Source organism: Convolutriloba macropyga, unplaced genomic scaffold (genome assembly GCF_964194025.1).
Source record: "Convolutriloba macropyga unplaced genomic scaffold, txConMacr16.3 SCAFFOLD_2316, whole genome shotgun sequence".
Classification (NCBI taxonomy): domain Eukaryota; kingdom Metazoa; phylum Xenacoelomorpha; order Acoela; family Convolutidae; genus Convolutriloba; species Convolutriloba macropyga.
The window spans coordinates 9,922-22,500 of record NW_027451025.1 but is presented as its reverse complement, the minus strand read 5'-3'; the positions used below and the strand labels follow the sequence as shown (position 1 = coordinate 22,500).

The 12,579-nt window shown below is 41.4% G+C and overlaps 2 pseudogenes; both read right to left on the bottom strand.

The window, feature by feature from the left end:
* Window positions 1–1,323: 1,323 nt before the first annotated feature.
* LOC142356355 (5.8S ribosomal RNA) lies at window positions 1,324–1,475 on the bottom strand (annotated as a pseudogene).
* Window positions 1,476–9,314: 7,839 nt separating this feature from the next.
* LOC142356353 (5.8S ribosomal RNA) lies at window positions 9,315–9,466 on the bottom strand (annotated as a pseudogene).
* Between the last annotated feature and the right edge of the window lie 3,113 nt (window positions 9,467–12,579).

Sequence of the window (12,579 nt, the reverse complement as noted above, 5' to 3'; positions counted from 1 at the left end):
CTAGTCTTTGTAATTTAGTTTCATAATTTCAACTGTTCTCATGCAGAATTTTTGCTCATTCTTATCCCAAATTTTGACCTGGCTACTAGTTACACTCCTTGTACTTATTGCAAAATGACCACAAATTTCAACAGCTTTCACATGTTGCTGTTTCGGCTTTCGCTTACTACAGTCAACATAATACTCGTTGCAAAATAAGTGCTCGGCATCTGCAATTTTCCAAAGACGAAGTTTCGCCAGTTCAATTTTCGCTCGCCAATTATGGCTACTAATTCACACGGTACTGAGCTCAACAACATTAAATTTGTTCAGCAAGACTTTCACATGTTGATGTTTTGGCTTTCGCCTACTAGAAGCAACATAATACTCGTCTTGTTAGCTCATTCAATGAGAATAGCTTTTCCCGTTGAGAATTTTTGCCTTCAATTGGCGTTGTAGTGAGTTTGGCTACTCAGATCACCAAATACTTGTGACAATTCGAACCAGAAATGTTTTCAATTTTCACATGCTGATGTTTCGGATTCAACCTACTAGAAGCAGCATAATACTTGTATTCAACAATTTCTGTATCAAATCCCAGTTTTCTCTGGTGCATCTTTGCCAAACTATTCCAAACTGCCTGAGTCTGAATACCAATTACAGGTACTAGTAAATGCACGTTACTAAGGACTATATAGTTCTAGGTTACTGTACACAACGACGTTCACATGTTGATGTTTCAGCTGCCGCTTACTAGAAACAACATAATACTTATCGTGCATACCTTTCCATAACTTGTCCTTTTCAGATGCATTAGTTTCCCTTTGTCTTGGCTTCTACAGTCAGACTGGCTACTAGTAACAGCACAGTACTAATCACATATCGTTCTACAGTTTGCAGACAACTTTCACATGTTGATGTTTCAGCTTTCGCCTACTAGAAACAACATAATACTCGCTGTATACATTTGTAGTTCTCTATGTAACTTTCATGTGAAGAAGTTTCGCCAGTCTTTTTGACTGTCTCAAATCTGAGTCATGCTTAGGCTACTAGTTGCTTCATAGTACTTATCGCCTCGAGATCATTGAACAAAACTTGATTTTCACATGTTGCTGTTTCAGCTTCCGCTTACTAGAAACAACATAATACTAGTCTCATTAAGTTCCGTCTCTTTGCAATTTTCTTATGAAGAAAATTCGCCATCACAATGACTCCAGCAGTTCTTGATCAAGGAATGCAATCATTGATCAGAATGCTATTATTTGAATCGGTTCTGCTTTAAGTGTTCCAATTTTATTGGAAGCACCAACAATAGAACATCAATGTGTTCAATCGAGAGTTATATAACCCTGAATCGGACGCAGTCAACAGCCGAAGCCGAGACCGCCTTTTGCGTTAGAGAGGTCGGTAAACAAATCTTGCGATTCATACCGAATTAACACATATAGCTGTGCTCCTCTTCGTAAAGCGAGCCAAGTGATCCCCTGTTGAAGGATGTATTTGGACCAATCTAGTAGCATTTGGTTTCCAACAAGCTCTCCCAAGTTAGCTTACTTATTGGGCTTTTCAACCAATTCGGTTGGCTACAAGCATCATCAAAGTACTAGCCACAGTTTGATCGCAAAATTCTACGACTTTCACATGTTGATGTTTCGGCTTGCGCTTAGCCTACTATAAGCAACATAATACTAGTCATATCATAGAGCGTGATCAGCTTGTGACGTTCTCATGATGAAGTTTCACCAACAGTGTCTCACTTCGAGCTTAAATCCAGCTACTAGTAACTACACAGTACTGACTGCAACGATAACTTTTATCTATACCTTTCACATGCTGCGCTTTCGGCCAGGGCCTACTAACGTCAACATAATACTCGATATAAACTTTTGTTCATGATGCAGCTTCCCCATGCAGAAGTTTCGCCTTCAAATGCTCTCTTGGCCATATGACGTAAGAAAAGGTTACTAGTAACATCACAGTACTAGCCACAGTTTGATTGCAAAATTCTACGACTTTCACATGTTGATGTTTCGGCTTGCGCTTAGCCTACTAGAAGCAACATAATACTAGTCATATCATAGAGCGTGATCAGCTTGTGACGTTCTCATGATGAAGTTTCACCAACAGTGTCTCATTTCGAGCTTAAATCCAGCTACTAGTAACTACACAGTACTGACTGCAACGCTAACTTTTATCTATACCTTTCACATGCTGCGCTTTCGGCCAGGGCCTACTAACGTCAACATAATACTCGATATAAACTTTTGTTCATGATGCAGCTTCCCCATGCAGAAGTTTCGCCTTCAAATGCTCTCTTGGCCATATGACGTAACACAAGGTTACTAGTAACATCACAGTACTAGCCACAATTTGATCGCAAAATTCTACGACTTTCACATGTTGATGTTTCGGCTTGCGCTTAGCCTACTATAAGCAACATAATACTAGTCATATCATAGAGCGTGATCAGCTTGTGACGTTCTCATGATGAAGTTTCACCAACAGTGTCTCACTTCGAGCTTAAATCCAGCTACTAGTAACTACACAGTACTGACTGCAACGATAACTTTTATCTATACCTTTCACATGCTGCGCTTTCGGCCAGGGCCTACTAACGTCAACATAATACTCGATATAAACTTTTGTTCATGATGCAGCTTCCCCATGCAGAAGTTTCGCCTTCAAATGCTCTCTTGGCCATATGACGTAAGAAAAGGTTACTAGTAACATCACAGTACTAGCCACAGTTTGATTGCAAAATTCTACGACTTTCACATGTTGATGTTTCGGCTTGCGCTTAGCCTACTAGAAGCAACATAATACTAGTCATATCATAGAGCGTGATCAGCTTGTGACGTTCTCATGATGAAGTTTCACCAACAGTGTCTCATTTCGAGCTTAAATCCAGCTACTAGTAACTACACAGTACTGACTGCAACGCTAACTTTTATCTATACCTTTCACATGCTGCGCTTTCGGCCAGGGCCTACTAACGTCAACATAATACTCGATATAAACTTTTGTTCATGATGCAGCTTCCCCATGCAGAAGTTTCGCCTTCAAATGCTCTCTTGGCCATATGACGTAACACAAGGTTACTAGTAACATCACAGTACTAGCCACAATTTGATCGCAAAATTCTACGACTTTCACATGTTGATGTTTCGGCTTGCGCTTAGCCTACTAGAAGCAACATAATACTAGTCATATCATGGAGCGTGATCAGCTTGTGACGTTCTCATGATGAAGTTTCACCAACAGTGTCTCATTTCGAGCTTAAATCCAGCTACTAGTAACTACACAGTACTGACTGCAACGATAACATTTATCTATACCTTTCACATGCTGCGCTTTCGGCCAGGGCCTACTAATGTCAACATAATACTCGATATAAACTTTTGTTCATGATGCAGCTTCCCCATGCAGAAGTTTCGCCTTCAAATGCTCTCTTGGCCATATGACGTAACACAAGGTTACTAGTAACATCACAGTACTAGCCACAATTTGATCGCAAAATTCTACGACTTTCACATGTTGATGTTTCGGCTTGCGCTTAGCCTACTAGAAGCAACATAATACTAGTCATATCATAGAGCTTGATCAGCTTGTGACATTCTCATGATGAAGTTTCACCAACAGTGTCTCATTTTGAGCTTAAATCCAGCTACTAGTAACTACACAGTACTGACTGCAACAATAACTTTTATCTATACCTTTCACATGCTGCGTTTTCGGCCAAGGCCTACTAACGTCAACATAATACTCGATATAAAATTTTGATCATGATGCAGCTTTCCCATGCAGAAGTTTCGCCTTCAAATGCTCTCTTGGCCATATGACGGAACACCAGGTTACTAGTAACATCACAGTACTAGCCACAGTTTGATTGCAAAATTCTACGACTTTCACATGTTGATGTTTCGGCTTGCGCTTAGCCTACTAGAAGCAACATAATACTAGTCATATCATAGAGCGTGATCAGCTTGTGACGTTCTCATGATGAAGTTTCACCAATAGTGTTTCATTCGAATTGGTTCTGCTTTAAGCTCTCCAATTGTTTTGGATGAACCAGTTTTGCCCTTCGAAGCCACTTTTGTGAGCTTTTGTGGGTCTTTACCAAGAGGATATACCTCAAGGCCTCTTTCAATTCCTTTAAGTTCTTTCAACTCCTTTACAGTTTCTAGGTTCACATAGCTGCAAACCTTATTTCTAGTTTTAAGTCTGGCCAACTTGGGGAGAGTTGGTGCAGACCGTGACCAATTCTAGTAGGATGCCACAACAAGAATGTGATCAACTTAGCTTGTCGATGAACCTGCCCCACATTCAAACAACTCTATCGCCTTTTCCTCGTATAGTTATATGCGAGGGCCTCTCATAGAGAGCGCTGTTAGCAACCTTTTCCACATAGACGATAAAGTTGTGAGTGTTTTGCACATGGCTGTTGTCATCACCACGTGACGAGTCAACTCAGCTTGACTCTCTACACTCCGACAAGCTTTGCACATACGCCTTTAGTTCAGTATGTGTCTTTAATCTGACTCCGGTGCCTCAAGCCGGAAAAATTGTCAGATTATGATCATTATCGGTTAGTCATCCCGATGCAAGATCGTATCGTACTGTCTTTGTCTACCTCCAGATTCCGAAGAACAGGAGGAGACTCTCCCAGACCTACATATCTGGGAGAATGTTCAGAGGGCGAGAAGCTGTGGATTACTCTCCCCTAAGAACTGACTAAACTTTACCCTCGTCCAAGGTAAGTTTATTTTAGCTAGCCTTCTATGTAAAGGATCTGAGGCTAAGCTGTGTTTTTTCGAGCCTTTGGCTCGGAGCAAGTTCAGTGGGCGCCCCGAGTAGCTCAACTCTTTCCCACTGAACAGCGCAACGCTCTGTCACTCGCTGGGATTTTTGCGTGTCGGTTCTAACCACGCGACTTGTGGACCTTTTTAGGCCTTTCTCATTCACAAGTCTATAGCTGGGCTTCTATAACCCAGCTTCTGAGATCTAGATAGCTGCAGTTCTGCTAGGCTGCTTTTGCTAACTAGTCTCCCTTTAAGCAGTCCCTTGCCATGACTGCTGAACTATGTATCCACACAAGTAGTTTTTGAGCTCGATACATAATTCGAGATTGGTTGCCAAGCAATCTCTAGCGACAGAGCGTCATGCGCACTACAGACATGGCCTCTACCAGCAGCCATGCCCGAAGGAATCAATCACTGATCCTTCCGCAGGTTCCCCTACGGAAACCTTGTTACGACTTTTACTTCCTCTAGACAATTAAGCTCGATCCGCTTCATCCCGTTGCCGGAGACCGAAGTCCCAACAGTAGGAATTTGCAATTCTTGCTTAACTATCCAATCAGTAGTAGCGACGGGCGGTGTGTACAAAGGGCAGGGACGTAATCCCTATGAGTTGTTGACTCATAAGTACCAGGAATTCCTGGTTCACGTCTGCAAGTTACAACAGACGATCCCCTTGAAGCGCTGTACTTTTCTCTGATTGCCCAGTCCATTTCGGACCAAGGGCTGAGTACTCAATCTAAAAGTACACAGTGTAGCGCGCGTGCAGTCCAGAACATCTAAGGGCATCACAGACCTGTTATAGCCTCACTTCATCTGCGGTATTTAATTCCGCATAGTTCCTCTAAGAAGTGTTTGAATTCACATATAGTGAATTTCATTATTTAGATGGAGAAGATCTCGTTCGTTATCGGAATTAACCAGACAGATCACTCCACTAACTAAGAACGGCCATGCACCACCGCCCATATAATCATGAAAGATATTCAATCTGTCAATCCTTAAGATGTCTGGACCGGGTGAGTTTTCCCGTGTTGAGTCAAATTAAGCCGCAGGCTCCACTCCTGGTGGTGCCCTTCCGTCAATTCCTTTAAGTTTCGATTTTGCAACCATACTTCCCCCGGAACCAATAAACTTTGGTTTCCCGGTTAATCTCTTGCCAAGTCAAGATCGACTTTGACAAATTGTAGGTTGGTATAGTTTATGGTCAGAATTACGAGGGTATCTAATCCTCTTCAATACTCTGACTTTCGTTCTTGATTAATGAAAACATTCTTGGCAAATGCTTTCGCAGTAGTTTGTCTTGCCACGATCCAAGAATTTCACCTCTAACGTAGCAATACAAATGCCCCCGTCTGTTCCTTTCAATCATTACCGCACTCAGCCAACCGGCATCAATCGAGTAGCGGGTCATTCTCCATTATTCCATGCTTTATTATTCGATCCCAAAGGATGCTTTGAACACTCTAATTTTCTCAGGGTGAAAACACCGTTTCCACAGTTCGTCACATTTAAGTGCAAACTATTTCTTCGATGCGAAGGATGAGCGGAACGAGTCAACAGATTTAACTGAAGACCATGTTGCCGTTCTACTCAAACAGATCCAACTATGAGCTTTTTAAACGCAGCAACTATTGCATACGCTTGTAGAGGCTGGTATTACCGCGGCTGCTGGCACCAGACTTGCCCTCTACTCGTTCATCAATGGAGCTTTTAAGTCCATTCCATTCTGATTACAAACCATAAAGGTTCATATCATTATTTCTAGTCACTACCTCCTCGTGCGGAGAGTGGGTAATTTGCGTGCCTGCTGCCTTCCTTGGATGTGGTAGCCGTTTCTAAGGCTCCCTCTCCGGAATCGAACCCTGATTCCCCGTTACCCGTCACAACCATGGTAGTCCGTTACACTACCATCATAGGTTGATAGGTCAGAAATTCGGAAGTTCCGTCCCCAAGCCGAAGCTATCTGGGATCTTTCAGTTACTAGGACTCATCACGGGATGTGTCTGTACTTAGCAAATCACCCGGTGTAGTCTTGTAAAAGTCTCCGACAGTGTCGGACAATCAGCATGCATTAGCTGCAGGGTTACCGCAGTTATTCATTTAGCTTGCAAATCAACTAATAGATAGTAACTGATTTAATGAGCCATTCGCGGTTCCACTTTTTCAAGCTTCGCTTGCACATGCATGGCTTAGTCTTTCAGACAAGCATATGGCAACTGACAGGATCAATCAGTTTAATTGTACTTTGAACAATCTTTCGATTTGTTCGAATTTAGAAAGACATAGCCTTGCGGCCTCGTCAATCTTGCTTTGAGCTTTTTAAATCACGAAGAGTTTCAATGCATGCTTTGGCATGGCTACTAGTTACTACACAGTACTCTACACACTTAGAGTTACCCACGATTACACATTTCACATGCTGATGTTTCGGCTCGCGCGTACTAGAAACAGCATAATACTATGTGTACTGGTAGATAGCGCTCTGTGAGCATTTCCCATGAGCAGGTTTTGCCCTCCAAATCTCTGTTCTACTGTTACCAATACCGGCTAACAACTGTATCATACTAGGGAGAATTGACTCATGATTTAAAAACCAGATGTTCACATGTCGATGTTTCGGCTCTCGCCTACTAGAAACAACATAATACTAGTCTGTTAAAAATCTCAATCACGCCGCCTCTTCAGATACAGAAGTTTTACCTTTTATTGGTTAGAGAACAGCTTTCCAGCTGTCGACATGGTTACTAGTAACAACACCGTACTCAACACAAAAACTTTTCAACTTCACAACTTTCACATGCTGATGTTTCTGCTTTCGCATACTAGAAACAGCATAATACTTATTGTTTTGTCAAGTAATTTGTGTGTCTTTCCCATGTGAAGTTTCACCGGTCAACAATGTTTCCCTGACCAATTACGGCTACTAGTAGCTGTATAATACTAGGGAAAATGATTGAGGATTTAATATCAGATTTTCACATGTTGATGTTTCAGCTTTCGCTTACTAGAAGCAACATAATACTCGCTGCAATACAGACCTCGGGAAACCCTCACCGTGAATAAGGTTCACTCACATATTTCACTACATTTTGCGTGGGATTGGAGATGAGGCTACTCGTTCTTGCTCAGTACTAGGCTGAAAATTAACGAAACTTCGTTACAAACGTTCACATGTTGATGTTTCCGCTTTCGCGTACTCGAAACAACATAATACTAGTCTTTGTAATTTAGTTTCATAATTTCAACTGTTCTCATGCAGAATTTTTGCTCATTCTTATCCCAAATTTTGACCTGGCTACTAGTTACACTCCTTGTACTTATTGCAAAATGACCACAAATTTCAACAGCTTTCACATGTTGCTGTTTCGGCTTTCGCTTACTACAGTCAACATAATACTCGTTGCAAAATAAGTGCTCGGCATCTGCAATTTTCCAAAGACGAAGTTTCGCCAGTTCAATTTTCGCTCGCCAATTATGGCTACTAATTCACACGGTACTGAGCTCAACAACATTAAATTTGTTCAGCAAGACTTTCACATGTTGATGTTTTGGCTTTCGCCTACTAGAAGCAACATAATACTCGTCTTGTTAGCTCATTCAATGAGAATAGCTTTTCCCGTTGAGAATTTTTGCCTTCAATTGGCGTTGTAGTGAGTTTGGCTACTCAGATCACCAAATACTTGTGACAATTCGAACCAGAAATGTTTTCAATTTTCACATGCTGATGTTTCGGATTCAACCTACTAGAAGCAGCATAATACTTGTATTCAACAATTTCTGTATCAAATCCCAGTTTTCTCTGGTGCATCTTTGCCAAACTATTCCAAACTGCCTGAGTCTGAATACCAATTACAGGTACTAGTAAATGCACGTTACTAAGGACTATATAGTTCTAGGTTACTGTACACAACGACGTTCACATGTTGATGTTTCAGCTGCCGCTTACTAGAAACAACATAATACTTATCGTGCATACCTTTCCATAACTTGTCCTTTTCAGATGCATTAGTTTCCCTTTGTCTTGGCTTCTACAGTCAGACTGGCTACTAGTAACAGCACAGTACTAATCACATATCGTTCTACAGTTTGCAGACAACTTTCACATGTTGATGTTTCAGCTTTCGCCTACTAGAAACAACATAATACTCGCTGTATACATTTGTAGTTCTCTATGTAACTTTCATGTGAAGAAGTTTCGCCAGTCTTTTTGACTGTCTCAAATCTGAGTCATGCTTAGGCTACTAGTTGCTTCATAGTACTTATCGCCTCGAGATCATTGAACAAAACTTGATTTTCACATGTTGCTGTTTCAGCTTCCGCTTACTAGAAACAACATAATACTAGTCTCATTAAGTTCCGTCTCTTTGCAATTTTCTTATGAAGAAAATTCGCCATCACAATGACTCCAGCAGTTCTTGATCAAGGAATGCAATCATTGATCAGAATGCTATTATTTGAATCGGTTCTGCTTTAAGTGTTCCAATTTTATTGGAAGCACCAACAATAGAACATCAATGTGTTCAATCGAGAGTTATATAACCCTGAATCGGACGCAGTCAACAGCCGAAGCCGAGACCGCCTTTTGCGTTAGAGAGGTCGGTAAACAAATCTTGCGATTCATACCGAATTAACACATATAGCTGTGCTCCTCTTCGTAAAGCGAGCCAAGTGATCCCCTGTTGAAGGATGTATTTGGACCAATCTAGTAGCATTTGGTTTCCAACAAGCTCTCCCAAGTTAGCTTACTTATTGGGCTTTTCAACCAATTCGGTTGGCTACAAGCATCATCAAAGTACTAGCCACAGTTTGATCGCAAAATTCTACGACTTTCACATGTTGATGTTTCGGCTTGCGCTTAGCCTACTATAAGCAACATAATACTAGTCATATCATAGAGCGTGATCAGCTTGTGACGTTCTCATGATGAAGTTTCACCAACAGTGTCTCACTTCGAGCTTAAATCCAGCTACTAGTAACTACACAGTACTGACTGCAACGATAACTTTTATCTATACCTTTCACATGCTGCGCTTTCGGCCAGGGCCTACTAACGTCAACATAATACTCGATATAAACTTTTGTTCATGATGCAGCTTCCCCATGCAGAAGTTTCGCCTTCAAATGCTCTCTTGGCCATATGACGTAAGAAAAGGTTACTAGTAACATCACAGTACTAGCCACAGTTTGATTGCAAAATTCTACGACTTTCACATGTTGATGTTTCGGCTTGCGCTTAGCCTACTAGAAGCAACATAATACTAGTCATATCATAGAGCGTGATCAGCTTGTGACGTTCTCATGATGAAGTTTCACCAACAGTGTCTCATTTCGAGCTTAAATCCAGCTACTAGTAACTACACAGTACTGACTGCAACGCTAACTTTTATCTATACCTTTCACATGCTGCGCTTTCGGCCAGGGCCTACTAACGTCAACATAATACTCGATATAAACTTTTGTTCATGATGCAGCTTCCCCATGCAGAAGTTTCGCCTTCAAATGCTCTCTTGGCCATATGACGTAACACAAGGTTACTAGTAACATCACAGTACTAGCCACAATTTGATCGCAAAATTCTACGACTTTCACATGTTGATGTTTCGGCTTGCGCTTAGCCTACTATAAGCAACATAATACTAGTCATATCATAGAGCGTGATCAGCTTGTGACGTTCTCATGATGAAGTTTCACCAACAGTGTCTCACTTCGAGCTTAAATCCAGCTACTAGTAACTACACAGTACTGACTGCAACGATAACTTTTATCTATACCTTTCACATGCTGCGCTTTCGGCCAGGGCCTACTAACGTCAACATAATACTCGATATAAACTTTTGTTCATGATGCAGCTTCCCCATGCAGAAGTTTCGCCTTCAAATGCTCTCTTGGCCATATGACGTAAGAAAAGGTTACTAGTAACATCACAGTACTAGCCACAGTTTGATTGCAAAATTCTACGACTTTCACATGTTGATGTTTCGGCTTGCGCTTAGCCTACTAGAAGCAACATAATACTAGTCATATCATAGAGCGTGATCAGCTTGTGACGTTCTCATGATGAAGTTTCACCAACAGTGTCTCATTTCGAGCTTAAATCCAGCTACTAGTAACTACACAGTACTGACTGCAACGCTAACTTTTATCTATACCTTTCACATGCTGCGCTTTCGGCCAGGGCCTACTAACGTCAACATAATACTCGATATAAACTTTTGTTCATGATGCAGCTTCCCCATGCAGAAGTTTCGCCTTCAAATGCTCTCTTGGCCATATGACGTAACACAAGGTTACTAGTAACATCACAGTACTAGCCACAATTTGATCGCAAAATTCTACGACTTTCACATGTTGATGTTTCGGCTTGCGCTTAGCCTACTAGAAGCAACATAATACTAGTCATATCATGGAGCGTGATCAGCTTGTGACGTTCTCATGATGAAGTTTCACCAACAGTGTCTCATTTCGAGCTTAAATCCAGCTACTAGTAACTACACAGTACTGACTGCAACGATAACATTTATCTATACCTTTCACATGCTGCGCTTTCGGCCAGGGCCTACTAATGTCAACATAATACTCGATATAAACTTTTGTTCATGATGCAGCTTCCCCATGCAGAAGTTTCGCCTTCAAATGCTCTCTTGGCCATATGACGTAACACAAGGTTACTAGTAACATCACAGTACTAGCCACAATTTGATCGCAAAATTCTACGACTTTCACATGTTGATGTTTCGGCTTGCGCTTAGCCTACTAGAAGCAACATAATACTAGTCATATCATAGAGCTTGATCAGCTTGTGACATTCTCATGATGAAGTTTCACCAACAGTGTCTCATTTTGAGCTTAAATCCAGCTACTAGTAACTACACAGTACTGACTGCAACAATAACTTTTATCTATACCTTTCACATGCTGCGTTTTCGGCCAAGGCCTACTAACGTCAACATAATACTCGATATAAAATTTTGATCATGATGCAGCTTTCCCATGCAGAAGTTTCGCCTTCAAATGCTCTCTTGGCCATATGACGGAACACCAGGTTACTAGTAACATCACAGTACTAGCCACAGTTTGATTGCAAAATTCTACGACTTTCACATGTTGATGTTTCGGCTTGCGCTTAGCCTACTAGAAGCAACATAATACTAGTCATATCATAGAGCGTGATCAGCTTGTGACGTTCTCATGATGAAGTTTCACCAATAGTGTTTCATTCGAATTGGTTCTGCTTTAAGCTCTCCAATTGTTTTGGATGAACCAGTTTTGCCCTTCGAAGCCACTTTTGTGAGCTTTTGTGGGTCTTTACCAAGAGGATATACCTCAAGGCCTCTTTCAATTCCTTTAAGTTCTTTCAACTCCTTTACAGTTTCTAGGTTCACATAGCTGCAAACCTTATTTCTAGTTTTAAGTCTGGCCAACTTGGGGAGAGTTGGTGCAGACCGTGACCAATTCTAGTAGGATGCCACAACAAGAATGTGATCAACTTAGCTTGTCGATGAACCTGCCCCACATTCAAACAACTCTATCGCCTTTTCCTCGTATAGTTATATGCGAGGGCCTCTCATAGAGAGCGCTGTTAGCAACCTTTTCCACATAGACGATAAAGTTGTGAGTGTTTTGCACATGGCTGTTGTCATCACCACGTGACGAGTCAACTCAGCTTGACTCTCTACACTCCGACAAGCTTTGCACATACGCCTTTAGTTCAGTATGTGTCTTTAATCTGACTCCGGTGCCTCAAGCCGGAAAAATTGTCAGATTATGATCATTATCGGTTAGTCATCCCGATGCAAGATCG